Source organism: Lagenorhynchus albirostris, chromosome 6 (genome assembly GCF_949774975.1).
Source record: "Lagenorhynchus albirostris chromosome 6, mLagAlb1.1, whole genome shotgun sequence".
Lineage (NCBI taxonomy): Eukaryota > Metazoa > Chordata > Mammalia > Artiodactyla > Delphinidae > Lagenorhynchus > Lagenorhynchus albirostris.
In genome coordinates, this window is record NC_083100.1 from 51,428,057 (window position 1) to 51,451,597 (window position 23,541).

At 37.4% G+C, this 23,541-nt stretch overlaps 1 long non-coding RNA gene across 1 annotated transcript in view; it reads left to right on the plus strand.

The window, feature by feature from the left end:
- Positions 1-1,814: 1,814 nt before the first annotated feature.
- The window catches only part of LOC132522256 (uncharacterized), a 128,812-nt gene continuing 107,085 nt past the window's right edge, over positions 1,815-23,541 (plus strand). Inside the window, exons 1-2 of the long non-coding RNA XR_009541131.1 lie at positions 1,815-2,950; positions 6,050-6,202. This is a non-coding gene — a long non-coding RNA (uncharacterized LOC132522256). The remainder of the gene's footprint in view (positions 2,951-6,049; positions 6,203-23,541) is intronic.

Consider the following 23,541-nt stretch of genomic DNA (forward strand, 5'->3'; position numbering starts at 1 on the left):
GGTCTTAGGGTAAATATGAAGTAAAATGTATAACTGTAAAATCCTTTCTTAAGACATAGAAAGATTTAAGGTGATTTCTCAGAGACCCTTTCAAAAGCCTTCTATGGATTTTTAGGATGTGCCTCACGGCACATCTATTTTCAGTTGAACAACAGCCCTTCTGAGAATTTTAAACAGTCTCATAGGGAACCCAAAGTAGAGATCTGCTCTTAGGTCAAATTTTCAGGTTTTGTATAGGGATACACTGTTCAAGATTGAATATTTTAAGCAAAAAGGAAGTTATCATACCATTACATAAGCCAAAACCAACCCAAGTTTCAAATGAGGATTTTTTTTGAAGTTTACCTCAACAGACTCTAAAATATAACATTCTGTTTGGAAGGGGAAGTGTGTACATGGCCATCGTGATTTTGCCTGACCAAAGTCCCCTACCAAGCTCCATTTGTTGAGACAGAGTCCCCCAGATGTAGGACATCTACCGTTGAATCAGTTACCAGCAAGCTTTGGAATCCCCAGCAGAGGCTGCTAATTTGTTAACCATATACTAGCTTGCATTCTCAAGCAGTCCAATTTGAGGGAACAGACAGCGGGATTGTGAGTTTGAAGAGAGCATGCTGTGTTGCAATAGTGGCAGGCTTCAGAGGCAGAGATGTGAGGGAGATTAAAAGAAAATTTACAGGCTTGGCATTAGGAGGTACACATGATCTCAGTCCTGCCAGAGCTTCACCTCTGTGATGAAATACTTGACAGCATCGACAGGTGTACTTGATAATGTGGAAAGTTACAGAGACTGGTACATCTGCTCCCCTACCATGTACCAACAGGAAGGAGAAAAGTTCTCTGGAAATGTGTTAATGCTAGAGAGTCTTTTGCGATGAGCCATATGACAAAGTGCTATTGAACAGTTTGGAAAATCAGATTCAGTCAAAGCATGTTATTACAAGAGCGACATACAGTAAGGCATTATTGGAGAAGCTTTAGAATGGGAGATCTAAATTCACCTTGTTAGTAAAGATTTATACAAGAAGAGGAGAGAGAAAGGTGACAGATCCTGTCTTGATGGAACCCAACCAAATGGCAGACTTGAACTGGAGACCTTAGTAGAGACTTGGGGAGTTGCAGCCGATGTTGCTGGTTTAGCAGTAAAATCAACTTCCCTCTCAGAAAACCTGGTGAGAGACTGTGTCCATTAACTTAGTGTATGAAGTCTGATCTCAGAGAGAACAGCTGGAACCATCCACCTTTAACTTAGGAGCTACTCATTTATATGGTACATTTTTAATGCATAGGTTGCCAGGTGGAAGTATCTTTCTCCCCCCACCCCTTTTAAAATTTTGTTATAGAAAAGATGGGTATTTCCAAGCAAACAACACTTGCTAGGGGAGACTTTCCTTAGCCATCCAGAAACTAAGAGCAGAAAACAAGGAGGAACCAAGGAGACAACTAATCCCTGCAAGCAAATTGCCCAATAGATACTCTGGCTCCTTCTTCTTGTAGGAGGCAGAGATCATGCATGTAAGCGCTGAAAACAACAGAAGCTGATGCTCCTTCCTTGTATGTAGAAGTCATTAACCCAAAAGTCAGCCTTGATTCTGAGAGTGGAAAAGATGATAAAGGATGCTGGTGGGAATATTTTTTTCCGGGCCATATTCTCTAAAGCTGTGATCTTCAGTCTAGGGACAACTGTATAACACCCAGAAAGCAATATGCCACAGAGATGGCCACTGATGCAGGAAGACCCTGCCTGATTAGGCTGGGGCAGCAGCGGTATTGGCACGAGTGACTGGCACTGTGTAGGTGAGTGTGAAAAACCTTCCCAGTATCCAAGTGACAGGGCAGAATCAGAAATAAATAGCTCAGGTGCCAATTTAAATCCTCAAAGAAAAAAAAAGAGTTGTTTGGGCTCACAGAGGAGTTTGAGGCTTAGGTGCCAAAAGTAAATTCAGTCCTGTTTTTTCATCTATACCTCAGAAGAGGATTTATTGGTACAGAAGGTGAACAAGAGGCTCCATTTCCCCCTCAGGATGCTGTATTTGATGCTGTTGTGTACCACCCACATCCCCTTCTAGAACCAAGTTCTCTCCAAGTTGACTGGAATTTTGGATGCTGACAGCTCACAGCTGTGTTCTTCTTCAGGAATTGCCCCTGGCTCAAGGAAGCGGCTTCACTCAAAGTTATGCACTCTTCCTGGGATGCAGCACACATTCAATGCCTGGGTCATACAGAATGCAAAGATTCGTCCCGCTTACCTTGATTCTCAAGACATCTCTAAAGGGCCATTCCACCTTCAAAAGTGGATTCATGGAAACCACTGAGGCTGTTCTTATAACAGAGCACCTTCCCTTTTCACATGTCCTTGATTAGCAGTAATTCCCATAACAAATTAACTTAAACATTTTGATACTAAGTGTCATGACATTTTGCTACATGCTAGGAAAATCAAAATTATGACCTGGTCTCTGACTTCAAAGAGATTTTAGCTTATAGAAATGATAACTGACTCCAAAGTATCATACAAGGCTGTATGGCCTAAGCATGAAGGTGCTGAGTCATTCAATTATTAAACCGTAAACACCTGTACGTGCTTTGTGCAGCAGTATAAAGGTCAGTAAGGGTTGGACACTGCTTTTAAGGATTTCAGTGCGTTCAGGGGAGGGAAGGTTTATTCTTGACAGGAGTTTCTTCATGGAGGCTCCGTTTGTTTACATATGTCCTCGCTTACTTCAGAAAAAGAATTTGAGTTGGATCAGAAAAAGTAATTAAGTATTTCATAAAGGGTTGGAGTGTGATGGGGTAGGAGGGAAACTCCAGGATGAAGGAATAACATGAAGGCAGTAGGGAGAAGGCTGTTTCCTCACAATGGTTTCTGATAGGGTCTTAAAATTGGCACCGGAGGAGAATATTTAACAGGAAAAGAACGTCTAAAGTGAGGAGAGGCCTGAAGACAAAGGTAAGGAATTCTGGTTTTGTTTAGTAGGAAGCATGAAGATTTTCTCTTTTATCTCCTATGTTTATTTAAAACTTTATTGTCTAGCTCAGTCTCTATCCCACGTCCTGCCATTTTTTGTTGATGATGGTATCACAATCACTGTACTAGACATACTCATTTTATGACTCACCTTCATTCCATTTCATTTGTCTTCATCCTTGGCCATGTTTGTCATCTCACTTTAAGAAATAATAAACTGTTGTTGTTTTAAACCACTTGGTTTTGGGGTAGTTTGTTACACAACAGTAGACAACTGATACACAATTTGGACTTTCGCCCAAAAGCCTCACTCAGGGTAGCCTTGAAGGACAGCAGTGAGGGACAGTCTCACCATTGGCAGAGGTTTGGGTGTGTGCATGATTATTTATTTTGTGTCAGAAGAGAAGCAGGTTGATATAAGATTATACATGGACTCATTAGCAGTGACAAACAGTTTGGTTCATTGTTCAGGGGCTTGGATGGAGAAAGAAGAGTGAGAGTTTTCGAGAAGAGGCATTTGAATTGACATATAAACATGGGCATAAAGTGTGGATATCTTTGATTCACATCAAAATGCCCACCAGAGGGAATTTGTTGAAGGGGCACTAAATAACCATGTAGAATAACTTAGCCAGTCTTTGTTGAAAGTCACTGCAGTGTTGCACAAAGGGTTTATACAGAAGAAACTATGGAGACAGGGATGGAGGCTGTGCATGAGCCCAACAATGTGGGCACTCCAGAGCAGACCTAATAGTGCTGCTGCCAATCACCTAACCTACCAGCAGCAAGACTAATGCTGCCCTCTAATATGGCACGGTACCTTGAGGGGACCAACTAGACAAAGCTGATTACACTGTGTCTGTGAAATCTCGAGAGGCAGAAATTTATTTTGAGTGGTGTTCTCTATATGACTGCCTTTCCTGCTCATTAGACTCATAGGCTGCACCATTATCCATGAGCAAACAAAATGTTTGATCTACCAATATGTGATCCTACATAAATTTCATTGGCCCAAGCAATGCACTTTACATCAAATGAGGTGTAACAGTAGGCATCTGACCATGAGATTCACTGGTCCTATCACATTTTACCACCCTGATTCTGCCAGCCTGATAGTGATGGAATGGCTTTTTGAAGGTATACACCTAAGGTGGAAAGTTGGAAATTATACTGTGCAAGAATGTGGTATATACCTTCATCCTACAGAATCAAGAGCACACCCTAAATCATCAACCATTATGTGCTGCTGTATTCCCCAAGGGAAAATATGTGGATCTGGGAACTAAGGGTTGCAAGGAGAAGGGACTATGCTTATTATCACTTCCAATGACCCATTTGGGGAACTTGTTCTTCCCATCCCCACAACTCTACATCCTGTAGGTGTTTAATGGCACATTAAATATAATACATTTGGCACACAAGTGATCTGCTTAGAGAAGAGGGTGAAGGGAAGGGGGTTCTTGGTATTGCTCTAACCAATTTTAATGGTAAATGGACATGTGCAGAAGCCACAACCTGAAAAGGGCACAGCAACTATGGGCCCAGACCCCCTCAGGGAAAGGGGCCTGGGTCATCCACCAAGTAAGTGCTGGAGACCAGCTGACTACCCATTGATTGTCAAGGGAGGGTGAACTCTAGTAGATGAGGTTAATAGATGAGGGAGACTATAAATATCAGGTGCAGCCTAGAGAATAGTTGGAGGGGTGAGGGCAGCTGAGGGTGGGGGAGGAAGGAGAAAGGAGAAAGGGAGAAGGAGGCTAACACTAGTTTGTCCCACTAAACTTCCTCTAAAAACTTTCCGAGGAAAGGAGGAGAATTGTAATCCTGAAGGAGTTGTTTCCTTGTGGAGGGGATATGCTGTACAAAGCAAGTGGAACTAAATGGCATGGGATGGACTGTAGTGGATGCATTTGGAGACCTCCTAGATTCCCCTTCCTGGTTAAGGCTTCATGGTCCCAGATGCTGGGAGTATTGACTACTGATTACTTACAGTTGCATGCAACTCTGGGAATTGCCCTCAGCTGAAGGAAACTGCCATGCTCAAGTCTCAGCTCTAGTTCCTGGGGGCAGCCATATCTGATGATTGATTGTTGTGGGGTACATTCCTTAATGTGGGACATCTTTGTAGGATCATCTCATTCTTGAGGGATCTCTGTGGCATTCGCTGAGACTACTGTTTCAACTGTATCTCATTTCAAATTCTACCTTTACTTAATCTAGCTTCCTTGCTCCTTCAAAGAGCACTTCTGTTTTCAAGAGCACTTCTGATAAACCTCCTGCCTGCAAATTCCAGGTGAACTTTACCTGGAACAGTAAGGTGTATTTATATACCTAAATTTCTAAGAAAGGCAGCTCCTGAAGCCTCCTTTATTCTGATAACCTCCCTAAGCAGTATCGTGTATATAATGCTGAGTGTAGGAGATCCTTATATTCCACACAAAATAAGAGGAATTCAAAATTCACAGGAAGCAATTTCATAGACAGGGAACAAAGACCACATGAGAAAGTGAAAGAAAGATGAGGAAACCTGGTAAATGTGGGAGGAGTAGATTTCCTGTTGAAACTAGTGAAGGGATTGAGTTTTGCATCCAGGTTGACAAGGAGGAAAGAAAGTAGGCATATATTTATATAGGAGTCACACAGACAAGATCTATAGATCCCCCCCATCAGAACTTCTACATGTCTTTGAAATTGGAACTTTGAGAGGCAGAAAAATCCATGGCAGATATCGGATTATAAAATACATTAGGTGTATCAAGTTGTATTCTTTTAGAGTTGAATTTGTTTTCACACTAGTATCTCTTCCTAAATGCATTTTTTTAAGTTTTCTTTTTAATTTTTAAAAAGTATTAGGCTGTGCCCTGTCTTAGTTGTGGCACGTGGGCTTCTTAGCTTGTGGTATGCATTTGGGATCTAGTTCCCCGACCAGGGTTCAAACCCGGGACCCCTGCAATGGGAGCTTGGAGTCTTACCCACTGCCACCAGGGAAGTCCCCCTAAATGCACTTTTGAAAAATTATTTGGTGCTGTTATTTTGATTTATCAGCCTTGAGGTCATACTTGACTTTGCTTTCTCTCAAAGGCTATATCCAATACGTCTGGAAACCTCATTGGCTCTACCTTCAAAATATATTCAGAATTCAGGACGTTCCTCGGGCAAAAAGGAATATGAGACCAACCATAAACCTGGCTCTACATCAAGAAATGAAGAGTATGGGAAATGGAGTAAAACAAGGTAATATAAAATTAATTTTTCTTATTTTAGTTCCTTCAAGAGATAACTATCTAAAGCAAAAACAGTAGTAATGTATTATATATTTATTGCAAATGTAAACATAAGTCTGATAAAAGCAGATGCGAGGGAGCAGTTGGGCATATACTATTTTTTTCAATACGTTTATTGAAGTATAGTTGATTTACAATGTTGTGTTAATTTCTGCTGTACAGCAAAGTGATTAAGTTATACATATACATTGTATATATTCTTTTTTAAATATTGGGCATATACTATTTTAAGGTCCTTACACTACATTTGAAGTGATGTAATATGGTTTTAAGGTAGATCTTGATTAATTAAACATATATTTTAAAACATATAGCAACCACAGACCTTTTTATAAAAAGGTAAAAGCCCATAGTAGAAATAAACTGGAATAAAAACAACACTCTGAATTCAAAAGAAGGCAGGAAAAGGAAAAAAGAAACAAAGAATGGATAAAACATTAGAAAACAGCTAGCAAGAAAGAGTTTGATCTAACCATGAAATAATTATATTAAATGTAAATGAAATAAACACATCATCTAAAAGCCCAGAATTCCAGGTTGGCTAAGAAAGCAAGACTCAACTATATGCTGTCTCCAAGAAACCCATTTTTTTTTAAAAACACGTTTTTTTTAAAAAAATGAATTTATTTATTTATTTTTATTTTATTTATGGCCGCATTGGGTCTTCATTGCTGCGTGCAGGCTTTTCTCTCTTTGCAGCGAGCGGGGGCTACTCTTCATTGCAGTGCGCGGGCTTCTCGTTGTGGTGGCTTCTCTTGTTGTGGAGAGCAGGCTCTAGGCACGCGGGCTTCAGTAGTTGTGGCACGCAGGCTCAGTAGCTGTGGCTCGCAGACTCTAGAGCACAGGCTCAGTAGTTGTGGCTCATGGGCTTAGTTGCTCCACGGCATGTGGGATCTTCCCGGACCAGGGCTCAAACCCGTGTCCCCTGCATTGGCAGGCGAATTTTTAACCACTGCACCACCAGGGAAGCACAGAAACCCATTCTAAATATAAAACACAGATAAGTTAAAAGTAAAGAGATGGGAAAATATATACTATGAAAATACTAATCAAAAGAAAGCTGAGTAGCTATGTTTATAACTGACAAAGTAGACTTTAGAATAATAAATATTACCAGAGATAAAGAGGAGCATTACATAACGATAAAAAGGTCAATTCTCCAGGAAAGCATTATAATCCTACATGTGTATGTATCTAGCAACAGACCTTCAAAATACATAAAGTAAAAATTGATAGAAAGAAAGGAAAAAATTCACAATTATGGTTGGAGATCAACACTCGTCTCTCAGCAATTGATAGGACAAATAGAAAGTATGTTCAGGATATAAAAGACCTAAACATTATTGACAACTTGACTTAATTAGTAATTGTAGGACACTCCATCCAACAACTGTATAATAGAAATTGTTTTCCAGTTGAAAAGGAACATGCACTAAGATAGACCATCTTCTTTTTTACCAGTGTTTTCTTCATTTTTTTGAATTTTTGCATTTTATTTTATTTATTTTTTTACACAGCAGGTTCTTATTATTTATCCATTTTATACATGTTAGTGTATCCATGTCAATCCCAATCTCCCAATTCATCACACCACACTCCCACCCCGACCCCTCCCTGCCACTTTCCCCCCTTGGTGTCCATACATTTGTTCTCTATATCAGTGTCTCAATTTCTACCCTGCAAGCCGGTTCACCTGTACCATTTTTCTAGGTTCCATATATATGTGTTAATATACGATATTTGTTTTTCTCTTTCTGACTTACTTCACTCTGTATGACAGTCTCTAAATCCATCCACATCTCAACAAATGACCCAATTTCATTCCTTTTTATGGCTGAGTAATATTCCATTGTATATATGTACCATGTCTTCTTTATCCATTCATCTGTCAGTGGACACTTAGATTGCTTCCATGTCCTGGCTATTGTAAATAGTGCTGTAATGAACATTGTGGTACATGACTCCTTTTGAATTATGGTTTTCTCAGGGTGTATGCCTAGTAGTGGGATTGCTGGCTTGTATGATAGTTCTATTTATAGTTTTTTAAGGTGCCTCCATACTATTCTCCATAGTGGCTGAATCAATTTACATTCCCACCAACAGCGCAAGAGGGTTCCCTTTTCTCCACACCCTCTCCAGCATTTATGGTTTGCAGATTTTTTGATGATGGCCGCTCTGACTGGTGTGAGGTGATACCTCATTGTAGTTTTGATTTGCAGTTCTCTAATGACTAATGATGTTGAGCATTCTTTCATGTGTTTGTTGGCAAACTGTATATCTTCTTTGGAGAAATGTCTATTTAGGCCTTCTGCCCATTTTTGGATTGGGTTGTTTGGTTTTTTGATATTGAGCTGCATGAGTTGCTTGTATGTTTTGGAGATTAATCCTTTGTCAGTTGCTTCATTTGCAAATATTTTCTCCCATTCTGAGGGTTGTCTTTTTGTCTTCTTTGTAGTTTCCTTTGCTTTGCAAAAGCTTTTAAGTTTCATTAGGTCCCATTTGTTTATTTTTGGTTTTATTTCCATTACTCTAGGAGGTGGATCAAAAAAGATCTTGCTGTGATTTATGTCAAAGAGTCTTCTTCCTATGTTTTCCTCTAAGAGTTTTATAGTGTCCACTCTTACATTTAGGTCTCTAATCCATTTTGAGTTTATTTTTGTGTATGGTGTTAGGGAGTGTTCTAATTTCATTCTTTTACATGTAGCTGTCCAGTTTTCCCAGCACCCCTTATTGAAGAGACTGTCTTTTCTTCATTGTATATCCTTGCCTCCTTTGTCATAGATTAATTGACCATCGGTGTGTGGGTTTATCTCTGGGCTTTCTATCCTGTGCCATTGATATATATTTCTGTTTTTGTGCCAGTACCATACTCTCTTGATTATTGTAGCTTTGTAGTATAGTCTGAAGTCAGGGAGTCTGATTCCTCCAGCTCCGTTTTTTCCCCTCAAGATTGCTCTGGCTATTCGGAGTCTTTTGTGTCTCCATACATATTTTAAGCTTCTTTGTTCAGGTTCTGTAAAAAATGCCATTGGTAATTTGATAGGGATTGCATTGAATCTGTAGATTGCTTTGTGTAGTATAGTCATTTTCACAATGTTGATTCTTCCAATCCAAGAACATGGTATATCTCTCCATTGTTTGTATCATCTTTAATTTCTTTCATCAGTGTCTTATACTTTTCTGCATAAAGGTCTTTTGTCTCCCTATGTAGGTTTATTCCTACATATTTTATTCTTTTTGTTGCAGTGGTTAATTCGGAGTGTTTCCTTAATTCCTCTTTGACATTTTTTATCATTATTGTTTAGGAATGCAAGAGATTTCTGTGTGTTAGTCTTGTATCCTACTACTTTACCAAATTCATTGATTTGCTCTAGTAGTTTTCTGGTGGCATCTTTAGGATTCTCTATGTATGGTGTCATGTCATCTGCAAACTGACAGTTTTACTTCTTCTTTTCCAACTTGTATTACTTTTATTTCCTTTTCTTCTCTGATTGCCGTGGCTAGGACTTCCCAAACTGTGCTGAATAAAAGTGGCAAGGTGGACATCCTTGTCTTGTTCTGATCTTAGAGAAAATGCTTTCAGTTTTTCACCATTGAGAATGATGTTTGCTGTGGGTTTGTTGTATATTGCCTTTATTATGTTGAGATAGGTTCCCTCTATGCTCACTTTCTAGAGAGTTTTTTTCATAAATCAGTGTTGAATTTTGTCAAAAGTTTTTTCTGCATCTATTGAGATGATCATATGGTTTTTCTTCTTCAGTTTCTTAATTTGGTTTATCACATTGATTGATTTGACTATATTGAAGAATCCTTGCATCCCTGGGATAAATCCCACTTAATCGTGGTATATGATCCTTTTAATGTGTCATTGGATTCTGTTTGCTAGTATTTTGTTCAGGATTTTGCATCTATATTCATGAGTGATATTGGTCTGAATTTTTCTTTTTTTGTAGTATCTTTGTCTGGTTTTGTTTTCAGGGTGATGGTGGCCTCATAGAATGAGTTTGGGAGTTTTCCTTCTCTGCAATTTTTGGAAGAGTTTGAGAAAGATAGGTGTTAGCTCTTCTCTGAATGTTTGATAGAATTCACCTGTGAAGTCATCTGGTTCTGGACTTCTGTTTGTTGGAAGGTTTTTAATCACAGTTTCAATTTCATTACCTGTGATTGGTCTGTTCATATTTTTTATTTCTTCCTGGTTCATTCATAGAAGGTTATACCTTTCTAAGGATATGTGCATTCCTTCCAGGTTGTCCATTTTATTGGCATAGAGTTACTATTAGTAGTCTCTTAGGATGCTTTGTATTTCTGCGGTGTCTCTTGTAACTTCTTGTACATTTCTAATTTTATTGATTTGAATTCTCTCCCTCTTTTTCTTGATGAGTCTGGCTAATGGTTAATCAATTTTGTTTATCTTCTCAAAGAACCAGCTTTTAGTTTTATTGATCTTTGCTATTGTTTTCTTTGTTCTATTTCATTTATTTCTGCTCTGATCTTTATGATTTCTTTCCTTCTGCTAACTTTGCATTTTGTTTGTTCTTCTTTCTCTAGTTCCATTCGGTGTAAGGTTAGATTGTTTATTTGAGATGTTTCTTGTTTCTTGAGGGAGGCTTGTATTGGTATAGACTTGCCTCTTAGAACTGCTTTTGCTGCATCCCATAGGTCTTGGATCGTCGTGTTTTCATTGTCATTTGTCTCTAGGTAGTTTTTTATTTCCTCTTTGATTTTTTTCAGTGATCTCTTGGTTATTTACTAATGTATTGTTTAGCCTCCATGTGTTTGTAATTTTTATGTTTTTTCCCCCCTGTAATTTACTTCTAATCTCACAGCCTTGTGGTTGGGAAAGATGCTTGATATGATTTCAGTTTTCTTAAATTTACCAAGGCTTGATTTTTGGCCCAAGAGGTGATCTATCCTGGAGAATGTTCCGTGTGCACTTGAGAAGAAAGTGTAATCTGCTGTTTTTGGATGGAATGTCCTATAAATATCAATTAAATCTAGCTGTGTCATTTAAAGTTTTTGTTTCCTTATTAATTTTCATTTTGGATGATCTGTCCTTTGGTGTAAGTGAGGAGTTAAAGTCCCCCACTATTATTGTGTTACTGTCGATTTCCTCTCTTAGAGCTGTTAGCAGTTGCCTTATGTCTTGAGGTGCTCCTATGTTGGGTGCATATATATTTAGAATTGTTATATCTTCTTCTTGGATTGATCCCTTGATCATTATATAGTGTCCTTCCTTGTCTCTTGTAACATTCTTTATTTTAAAGTCTATTTTATCTGATATGAGTATTGCAACTCCAGCTTTCTTTTGATTTCCATTTGCATGGATCATCTTTTAAAATCCCCTCACTTTCAGTCTGTATGTGTCTCTAGGTCTGAAGTGGGTCTCTTGTAGAAAGCATATATATGGGTCTCGTTTTTGTATCCATACAGCGAGCCTGTGTCCTTTGGTTGGAGCATTTAATCCATTCACGTTTAAGCTAATTATTGATATGTACATTCCTATTACCATTTTCTTAATTGTTTTGCGTTTGTTTTTGTAGGTCCTTTTCTTCTCTTCTTTCCCACTTAGAGAAGTTCCTTTAGCATTTGTTGTAGAGCTGGTTTGGTGGTGCTGAATTCTCTTAGATTTTGCTTTTCTGAAAAGCTTTTGATTTCTCCATCAAATCTGAAAGAGGTTCTTGCCAGGTAGAGTAATCTTGGTTGTAGGGTCTTCCCTTTCATCACTTTTAATATGTCATGCCACTCCTTTCTGGCTTGTAGAGTTTCTGCTGAGAAATCAGCTGTTAACTTTATGGGAATTCCCTTGTATGTATTTTGCATTTTTCTCTTGCTGCTTTCAGTAATTTTTGTTTGTCTTTAATTTTTGTAAATTCGATTACTATGTGTCTCAGTGTGTTTCTCCTTCGGTTTATCCTTCCTGAGACTCTCTGCTCTTCCTGGACTTGGGTGGCTATTTCCTTTCCCATGTTAGGGAAGTTTTCGACTATAATCTCTTCACATATTTTCTCTGGCCATTTCTGTCTCTTTTCTCCTTCTGGGACCCCTATAATGCGTATGTCATTGCTTTCAGTGTTGTCCCAAAGGTCTCTTAGGCTGTCTTCATTTCTTCTCATTCTTTTTTCTTTATTCTGTTCTGCAGCAGTGAATTCCACCATTCCATCTTCCAGGTCACTTATCCGTTCTTCTGCCTCAGTTATTCTGCTATTGATTCCTTCTAGTGTTGTTTTCATTTCACTTATTGTATTGTTCATCTCTGTTTGTTTGCTCTTTAACTCTTCTAGTTCTTTGTTAAACATTTCTTACATCTTCTTGATCTTTGCCTCCATTCTTTTTCCAATGTCTTGGATCATCTTCACTATCATTATTCTGAATCTTTTTCTGGAAGGTTGCCTTTTTCTGGAAGGTTGCCTATCTCCACTTCATTTAGTTGTTTTTCTGGGTTTTTATCTTGTTCCTTCATCTGGTACAAAGTCCTCTGCCTTTTCATTTTGTCTGTCTTTCTGTGAACATGGTTTTCATTCCACAGGCTGTAGAACTGTATTTCCTATTGCATCTGCTGTCTGCCCTCTGGTGGATGAGTCTTCCTCCAAGATAGATCATCTTCTGGGTCATACAACCTTAATACACTTAAATGAATTGAAATTGTATAAAGTATGTTTGGGACTTTAACAGAATTAAGCTAGAAATCACGAATAGAAAGATATCTAGAAAGTTCCTAAATAGTGACAAATAAAACTAATTATTTCTAAATAACCCATAGGTCAAAAGGGGAAATCACAGAGCAAATTAGGAATCATTTTGAATTCAATGAAAACAATACACAGCACATCAATTTATGGGATACAGCTAAAGCAGTGCTTAGAGGGAAATATATAGAATTAAATGCTTATATTACAAAGTACTTTCACAATTTAACTATTTCTCAGTTCTTATGATCTGTCACTCTTTCTCACCTGGATTATTGTAAAGCCTCCTAACTTATTTCCTTGCTTCTACCCTTGTCCACTACAGTATGGTTTTAGCAGAGCAGCCAGAGTAAGGGTAATTCATTTAATCCTATCAGGTCACCTACCTCAACATAATAAAGGACATATGTGACAAATCTACAGCCAGCATCGTTCTCAATGGTAAAAAACTGAAACCATTTCCTGTAAGATCAGGAACACGACAAGGTTGCTCACTCTCACCACTATTATTCAACATAGTTTTGGAAGTTTTAGCCATGGCAATCAGAAAAGAAAAAGAAATAAAAGGAATTCAAATCGGAAAAGAAGAAGTAAAACTGTCACTCTTTGCAGATGACATGATAATTGTATATGGAGAATCCTAAAGATGCTACCAGAAAGCACTAGAGCTGATCAATGAATTTGGTAAAGTAGCAGGATACAAAATTAATGCACAGAAGTCTCTTCCATTCCTATACACTAATGATGAAAAATGTGAAAGAGAAATTAAGGAAACACTCCCATTTACCATTGCAACAAAAAGAATAAAATACCTAGAAATAAAACTACCTAGGGAGACAAAAGACCTGTATGCAGAAAACTATAAGACACTGATGAAAGAAATTAAAGATGATACAAACAGATGGAGAGATATACCACTTTCTTGGATTGGAAGAATCAACATTATGAAAATGACTATACTACCCAAAGCAATCTACATTTTCATTTTTTTTTCATTTTAACATCTTTATTGGAGTATAATTGCTTTACAATGGTATGTTAGTTTCAGCTTCACAACAAAATGAATCAGTTATATATATACATATGTTCCCATATCTCTTCCCGCTTGCGTCTCCCTCCCTCCCACCCTCCCTATCCCACCCCTCCAGGCGGTCACAAAGCACCAAGCTGATCTCCCTGTGCTATGCGGCTGCTTCCCACTAGCTATCTACCTTACGTTTGGTAGTGTATGTATGTCCATGCCTCTCTCTCGCTTTGTCACTGTTTACCCTTCCCCCTCCCCATAGCCTCAAGTCCATTCTCTAGTAAGTCTGTGTCTTTATTCCTGTTTCACCCCTAGGTTTTTCATGACATTTTTTTTTCTTAAATTCCATATATATGTGTTAGCATACGGTATTTGTCTCTCTCTTTCTGACTTACTTCACTCTCTATGACAGATTCTAGGTCTATCCACCTCATTACAAATAGCTCAATTTCGTTTCTTTTTATGGCTGAGTAATATTCCATTGTATAAATGTACCACATCTTCTTTATCCATTTGTCTGTCGATGGGCATTTAGGTTGCTTCCATGACCTGGCTATTGTAAATGGTGCTGCAGTGAACACTGGGGTGCATATATCTTTTTGAAATGTGGTTTTCTCTGGGAATATGCCCAGTAGTGGGATTGCTGGGTCGTATGGTAATTCTATTTTTAGTTTCTGAAGGAACCTCCATACTGTTCTCCATAGTGGCTGTATCAGTTGACATGCCCACCAACAGTGCCAGAGGGTTCCCTTTTCTCCACACCCTCTCCAGCATTTATTGTTTGTAGATTTTCTGATGATGCCCTTTCTAACTGGTGTGAGATGATACCTCATTGTAGTTTTGACTTGCATTACTCTAATAATTAGGGATGTTGAGCAGCTTTTCATGTGCTTCTTGGCCATCTGTATGTCTTCTTTGGAGAAATGACTATTTAGGTCGTCTGCCCATTTTTGGATTGGGTTGTTTTTTTTTTAATATTGAGCTGCATGAGTTGTTTATATATTTTGGAGATTAATCCTTTGTTGATTCATTTGCAAATATTTTCTCCCTTTCTGAGGGCTGTCTTTTCGTGTTGTTTGTAGTTTCCTTTGCTGTGCAAAAGCTTTTAAGTTTCATTAGGTCCCATTTGTTTATTTTTGGTTTTATTTCCATTACTCTAGGAGGTGGATCAGAAAAGATCTTGCTGTGATTTATGTCAAACTGTGTTCTTCCTATATTTTCCTCTAAGAGTTTTATAGTGTCCGTTCTTACATTTAGGTCTTTAATCCATTTTGGTTTATTTTTGTGTATGGTGTTAGGGAGTGTTCTAATTTCATTCTTTTACATGTAGCTGTCCAGTCTTCCCAGCACCACTTATTGAAGAGACTGTCCTTTCTCCATTGTATATCCTTCCCTCCTTTGTCATAGATTAGTTGACCATAGGTGTGTGAGTTTTTCTCTGAGCTTTCTATCCTGTTCCATTGATCTATATTTCTGTTTTTGTACCAGTACCATACTGTCTTGATTACTCTAGCTTTGTAGTATAGTCTGAAGTCAGGGAGTCTGATTCCTCCAGCTCCGTTTTTTCCCCTCAAGATTGCTCTGGCTATTCGGAGTCTTTTGTGTCTCCATACATATTTTAAGCTTCTTTGTTCAGGTTCTGTAAAAAAGTGACATTGGTAACTTGAGAAGGATTGTACTGAATCTGTAAATTGCTTTGTGTAGTACAGTCATTTTCACAATATTAATTCTTCCAATCCAAGAACATGGTATATCTCTCCCTCTGTGTCATCTTTGATTTCTTTCATCAGTATCTTATAGTTTTCTGAGTACAGGTCTTTTGTCTCCCTAGGTAGGTTTATTCCTAGGTATTTTATTTTTTCTGTTGCAATGGTGAATGGGATTGTTTCCTTAATTACTCTTTCTCATCTTTCGTTTTTAGTGTGTAGGAATACAAGAGATTTCTGTGCATTAATTTTGTATCCTGCTACTTTACCAAATTCATTGATTAGCTCTAGTAGTTTTCTAGTGACATATTTATATTTCTGTTTGTATAGTAGCATGTCATCTGCAGAAAGTGACAGTTTTACTTCTTCTTTTCTGATATGGATTCCTTTTATTTCTTTTTCTTCTCTGATTGCTGTGGCTAGGACTTCCAAAAGTATGTTGAGTAATAGTGGTGAGCTCAGGCATCCTTGTCTTTTTCCTGATCTTAGAGGAAATGCTTTCAGTTTTTCACCATTGAGAATGATGTTTGCTGTGGGTTTGTTGTATATGGCCTTTATTATATTGAGGGAGGTTCCCTCTATGCCCACTCTCCGGATAGTTTTTATCATAAATGGGTGTTGAATTTTGTCAAAAGCTTTTTCTGCATCTATTGAGATGATCATATGGTTTTTCTTCTTCAGTTTGTTAATATGGTGTATCACATTGACTGATTTGACTATATTGAAGAATCCTTGCGTCCCTGGGATAAATCCCACTTGATCATGGTATATGATCCTCTTAGTGTGTTGTTGGATTCTGTTTGCTACTATTTTGTTCAGGATTTTTGCATCTATATTCATGAGTGATATTCATCTGTAATTTTCTTTTTTTGTAGTATCTTTGTCTGGTTTTGTTATCAGGGTGATGTTGGCCTCATAGAATGAGTTTGGGAGTGTTCCTTCTCTGCAATTTTTTGGAAGAGTTTGAGAAGGATGGGTGTTAGCTCTTCTCTAAATGTTTGATAGAATTCACCTGTGAAGCCATCTGGTTCTGGACTTCATTTTGTTGGAAGATTTTTAATCACAGTTTCAACTTCATTACTTGTGATTGGTCTGTTCATATTTTGTTTCTTCCTGGTTCATTCTTGGAAGGTTATACCTTTCTAAAAATTTTCCATTTCTTCCGGGTTGTCCATTTTACCGGCATGGAGTTGCTTGTAGTAGTCTTTTAGGGTGCTTTGTATTTCTGCGGTGTCCATTTTAACTTCTCCATTTTCATATCTAATTTTATTGATTTGAATCCTCTCCCTCTTTTTCTTGACGACTCTGTCTAAAGGTTTATCAATTTTGTTTATCTTCTCAAAGAACCAGCTTTTAGTTTTATTTATCTTTGCTATTGCGTTCTTGGTTTCTATTTCATTTATTTCTGCTCTGATCTTTATGATTTCTTTCCTTCTACTAACTTTGGGTTTTGTTTGCTCTTCTTTCACTAGTTCCTTTAGCTGTAGGGTTAGACTATTTATTTGAGTTTTTTCTTGTTTTGAGGTAGGATTGTATTGCTATAAACCTGCCTCTGAGAACTGCTTTTGCTGCATCCCATAGGTTTTAGATGTCGTGTTTTCATTGTCATTTGTTTCTAGGTTTTTTTTTATTTCCTCTTTGATTTCTTCAGTGATCTCTTGGTTATTTACTAACGTATTGTTTAGCCTCCATGTGTTTATATTTTCTACATTTTTTCCCCTGTAATTGATATCTAATCTCATAGAGTTTTAGTCAGAAAAGATGTTTGATATGATTTCATTTTTCTTAAATGTACCAAGGTTTGATTTGTGACCCAAGATGTGATCCAACCTGGAGAATGTTCCATGTACACTTGAGAAGAAAGTGTAATCTGCTGTTTTCAGATGGAATGTCCTATAAATATCAATTAAATCCATCTGGTGTATTGTGTCATATAAAGCTTATGTTTCCTTATTAATTTTCTGTTTGGATGATCTGTCCATTGGTGTAAGTGAGGAGTTAAAGTCCCCCACTATTATTGTGTCACTTTCGATTTCCTCTTTTAACGCTGTTAGCAGTTGCCTTATTTATTGAGGTGCTCCTATGCTGGGTGCATATATATTTATAATTGTGATATCTTCTTCTTGCATTGATCCCTTGATCATTATGTAGTGTCCTTCCTTGTCTCTTGTAACATTCTTTATTTTAAAGTCTATTTTATCTGATATGAGTATTGCAACTCCAGCTTTCTTTTGATTTCCATTTGCATGGAATATCTTTTTCCATCCCCTCACTTTCAGTCTGTATGTGTCCCTAGGTCTGAAGTGGTCTCTTTTAGACAGCATATATACGGGTCTTGTTTTTGTATTCATACAGCGAGCCTGTGTCTTTTGGTTGGAGCATTTAATCCATTCATGTTTAAGGTAATTATCGATATGTACGTTCCTATTACTATTTTCTTAATTGTTTTAGGTTTGTTTTTGTAGGTCCTTTACTTCTCTGCTTTCCCACTTACAGAAGTTCCTTTTGCATTTGTTGTAGAGCTGGTTTGGTGGTGCTGAATTCTCTTAGCTTTTGCTTGTCTGAAAAGCTTTTGATTTCTCCATCAAATCTGAAAGAGGTTCTTGCCAGGTAGAGTAATCTTGGTTGTAGGGTCTTCCCTTTTATCACTTTAAATATATCATGCCACTCCCTTCTGGCCTGTAGAATTTTTGCTGACAAATCAGCTATTAACCTCACGGAGTTCCCTTGTATGTTATTTGTTGTTTTTCTCTTGTTGCTTTTAATAATTTTTCTTTAATTTTTGTAAATTTGGTTAGTATGTGTCTCAGTATGTTTCTCCTTGGGTTAATCCTTCCTGAGACTCTCTGCTTTTCCTGGACTTGGGTGGCTATTTCCTTACCCATGTTAGGGAAATGTTTGACTGTAATCTCTTCAGATATATTCTTGGGTCCTTTCTCTCTCTCTTCTTCTTCTGGGACCCTTGTAATTTGAATGTTTGTGCATTTAATGTTGACCCAGAGGTCTCTTAGGCTGTCTTCATTTCTTTTCATTCTTTTTTTCTTTATTCTGTTCTGTGGCAGTGAATTCCACCATTCTGTCTTCCAGGTCCCTTATCCGTTCTCCAGCCTCAGTTATTTTGGTATTGTTTGCTTCTAGTGTATTTTTCATTTCAGTTATTGTACTGTTCATCTCTGTTTGTTCTTTATTCTTCTTGGTGTTTGTTCTTTAATTCTTCTAGGTCTTTGTTAAACGTTTCTTACATCTTCTCGATCTTTGCCTGCATTCTTTTTCCGAGGTCCTGGATCATTTTCACTATCATTGTTCTGAATCCTTTTTCTGGAAAGTTGCCAATCTCCAGTTCATTTAATTGTTTTTTCTGGGGTTTTATCTTGTTCCTTCATCTGGTACATAGTTCTCTGCCTTTTCATTTTGTCTGTCTTTCTGTGAATGTAGTTTTCGTTCCACAGGCTGCAGAATTGTGGTTCTTCTTGCTTCTGCTGTGTGCCCTCTGGTGGATGAGGCTATCTCCTTTCTTCCTTGATTTTAATTGCAGCTGCACTTTTTTTTTTACTTGAAACTCCTCCACTGTGTAAAAGACAGGTTCCATTTCTTAAGTTTTGTCCACAAATTTGTTTAGTTATTAAACCTAGCAAAAATGATTAACTTTGAGACAAGATTAGGTTTTGATTTTTTTTTTAAGGGCCAAATTGGCAGTTTTTCCTTGGCTTCACTTTCCAGACAATAATAAACTAGCATACTATTTAAGTCTGCCTCAGAAATGGAATGCCATATACAAGTATGTGTTTATCAGTGTGGGAAGGGATTTTGCTTATTTTGACAGTCTAGACCCAGTTGAAACTATACGGGAATGCTGTTGAGATGCCCATCAGCATTTCATAATCTCTCAGCCAGCCTGTGTTTTTCTGTCTAAAGCATAGCACACTTTCTTCTGTCAGATTTTGAAAATTTAATCCCGAATCACTCCACTGACTCTGTGAAGAAGTTAAACAAAGCTGTATTCAGCCTTTCATTATCTTTCAATTAATGATGATCCTCGGAACACTTTAGGCACTAGAATTTAAACTGTCAAATTTGCCTTCTGGAATGCTTTTCTTTCACAAATTAGTGTTTCTTAAAAGCATCACATAAAAATAGTGGTACTGACATTCTCGACAAACAAAGCAGCTGTTGTTCTTTCAACAGTTCTCTTTGAGCTAGTAGATATAATTTTACATCTATAATTATATCACAGGCTGTATTTCAAAAACATTTTTAAAAACTGCATTCTTTGTCTTGCAGATGATGAAACTTAGGCTTCCTTGTTAAGGAGTATGTACTTTGTGAATGATTTTTTTTTTTTAATTCACAGAAACTTGGCTGATGGCCAAATATAAATGATGGATTTGTAGTCAGTTATTATTATTATTTTTTTTGCCTTTCAAAGCACTTCTTTGGAAATGGAAGCCATACCCCTCTGAACTACTTATCCAGTCTCTTTTATTATCTGCTGTGACAGATGTCATTAATAACATGTAAACAGAGCTTCATCTCCATATAACAGTTGGAAAATCAACAAATAGTGTCTGCTCACTAGATTTCTTTTTCTTTGTGTGCAAAGCTGTGTATTACACAGGTAGAAAATATGAGACATGGCTTCTAACCTCAAGGAGTTTGTAAGTAAATAAGGGAGAAGAAACACTGATATAAACATCTATGTCATAAGGAAGAAAGGTCCCCTTAAAGATCCATTGTATTTTTTATTAAAGGCATTTAGTCTTTTTTTTTTTAATGTGGGCCTTTTTTAAAGTCTTTATTGAATTTGTTATAATATTGCTTCCTTTTATGTTTTGGTTTTGTGGCTGCAAGGCTTGTGGGGTCTTAGCTCCCTGACCAGGGATTGAACCCTCACCCCCTGCATTGGAAGGCAAAGTCTTAACCACTGGACTGCCAGGGAAGTCCAGTGGTTAGGACTGGATCCATTTTGTTTTAATGTAGAAAACAGAAGTACAATTCAAGGTAATGTTGAAGAAACTCACATAAGAAGAGTCTGTGGTCTTCTTTGCCATTATTTCACTTCACTTAGTCCTGTTCCCATTTCTTGTACTCCTCCTCCCTCCCTTGCACCCACAAATAATACAGGCACCAAGCCTTAAGATTTACTTTTCTCTTGGGATATGCTTCACACAGGTGCCTTGGCTGAGGCTCTTTCCATGCTTAGCATAAAATAAGTTATACAGCTCAGATACAGATTGTATGCCTTATTCCTCTCAAAGTGTTGTGTATACTTGGTCTCATTTAGTCTTAACAGCAGGACATCAGTAGAGATTGATTTATTTACTAAAAGAGGCAATTGAGTTGTACATAGGCTATTATCTAATATTTCACATATCCCATTAGTCATGAGATTGACATTAGAACCTGGTTTTCCAAAAGCTCAGCCCAAAGGAATTCTTTATTAGCTTTTGATGATAGTTTATAACAATAATTAGCAATTTGTAGTAATCCTAGAAGAACTAACCATACCACAGAAATGGCCCCTCCACCCTACCAGAAGCCCCACCCTCACTCCGCAAAAAAGCAAAGAGTGTAGGGATGTATAGTATCAGGAGACAGTCACTGCTTTTCATCCTCGGAGACCCAGCTACTTCAAGGTGAGTAAGTAATGATCAGATGCCCTCACAGCCCTCTTCCCAGCCATGAGCTGGGAACACAGAGCTGATATTGGCGCTGATATACAATTTGCATACAAATCCCTAGATTCCAGCTCTTCTTTTTTTATATCTTTTTCTTTTAGTCCCACAGATTATACCACTTTCCCCAAGTAGTTAACTGACAAAAGTACACTTTTGCTTCCAACTCTGAGCCTCACTCCCACTTCAGATCTCATCTTTCTTTTCTCTTTTCGCATGCTCAGACACTCCATTATTCCCTCCTTCTGATGCTTCACCATACTGTAGGCCTTTAGAAAACAAGCTGGGTCAGTGCTGACAGAGAAAGACTATTAAATGCTACAGCACAAGCTGCTCTTTCAGACTTTATTTACTTTCCACATCCTATGTTTCACATCCATGTCATCAACTGAAAATAATATGTCAAAGCTCTAGCCATGTTCCAGGAACTGTCTAGCACATCATCTCTTTAATGTCTAGAGAAAATATCTACTGAATCACTGGGACATCCTTCTCCCTTTATATGTTTCTCTAATCTTTGTAGTCTTACACTTTTCAATATAGAAATCTCTACTTAAGAAAATAAAATGGAAAAAATAAATTTCAAACAACCTTGCATATTCATAAAACATAAGTATTCATAAAACAGCCAAGATATTAGTTGTTAATACCTTTCATGGATTCATACAACGAAATTTTCTTCAAAGCACCCTAAAGAACAATAGTGAACAAGATCCTATTTTCTCAACTAAACATTAAATGAATACACATATTCAAAGCAAGAGTAGGTGAAAGGGTGTTTTCCTAAAATTCCAAGTCCCAGTCAATTATATTAATAATACCAAAGCATTCATGATAAATGAATTCTTATTCAACATCAGTTTTCACTAACAAAAAGCTGGGATAACAAATAGAACAAGCAATAACATTTACTTGCCTTATTTACATCCAAAGTTATAGTTGTAGATGACTCCGTATAAACCAGTAAGTTATTTCCAAGTCAAGTTTGTTCTTGTAGATTTCACTGCACCAGGTGATTCTTCATTACACTGAATCCAGGGGTTATCCACAATTCTACATTAAACATCAAAATAAGAAGTCAAAGTTGAGAGGAGCCAGCTCTGGTTCTTGTAATTTTTCAACCCATGATACGAGGCTAAATTTTTTTTTTTTTTGGTTAAGAGTAGATTCCTCTACCTGGCAATGTTGGCAGTAACTTCTCTAAGAGAGAAAAAGGTCAAAATTCCCTAAATCCTTTAGTTCTTATTCTTTTTGAAATATTCCTTCTAACCAATTGAGTTATTCCATATTGAATACTCTGGTTCTGTTGTAACATAAATGCCATTGGCATTTATCTGTGAAATGTTTCCAAGAATAGAGTTGGCCTTTCCTCCTTAAAGTAGTATCTCCTCAGGATTCCAAAAAGCCAAACTCAAGATTTCCCACATCACTAAATGCCACTCTTTTACCACCTCTTAGATATAGCTTGCTAAACTTTCTGCCAAGATTTGCTCAGGAAGTTTTGAGAAGAGATAAAAACTTTGAGAAGGGTGAGAGACAAAAAAAAAAAAGTCACTGAAAACACAAATGTTTCAGCTTAAGCCACTCCTTTTTAGTTATAACAAATGTGTTGATGATATTCCCATTATCAGTGTTTCCTTAGATTACAGCATAATATTATAATGATCTACACGGCAAGAACAGCATTTATGTGTTTCTATTAATTCAGTCCTTAATGCCATGCTAACCTTGACACTTCATATATACTTTTAGATACTACCTGCTATAATTGAATGGAGCCAAACACATCATGAATTAGGAGGGAAATAAGCAAATTCCATTTAATTTGCTTTTACAAATATAGACATCGAATACTTTGTATGCATCATGGCCACACATGGACTCCAAGTCTCCCTTCTAAGATGTCCCCAGCTCAGAGCCACATTGTGCTGAAAAATATTTTTGCCCAATCTTTTAAGAACTGCTTCCAAGCAACCCCTCTATCAGTGGACTGTGCTGCCGATACATTGTTATTTCCTTTTTTGACCACTCTCCTTACCCTTCACTTTCCCTCTCCTCTTTAATTCATCATTATCATCTCTAAAGAATGTTGTTAATAATCCTGAAGTATTTAATGTGTCCCTTCTTTGAACTCTTAACATTCTTATCTAGACAACATAATCTAGTGATTATATACAGTGTTCCACTTAGGTTGTGTGGGC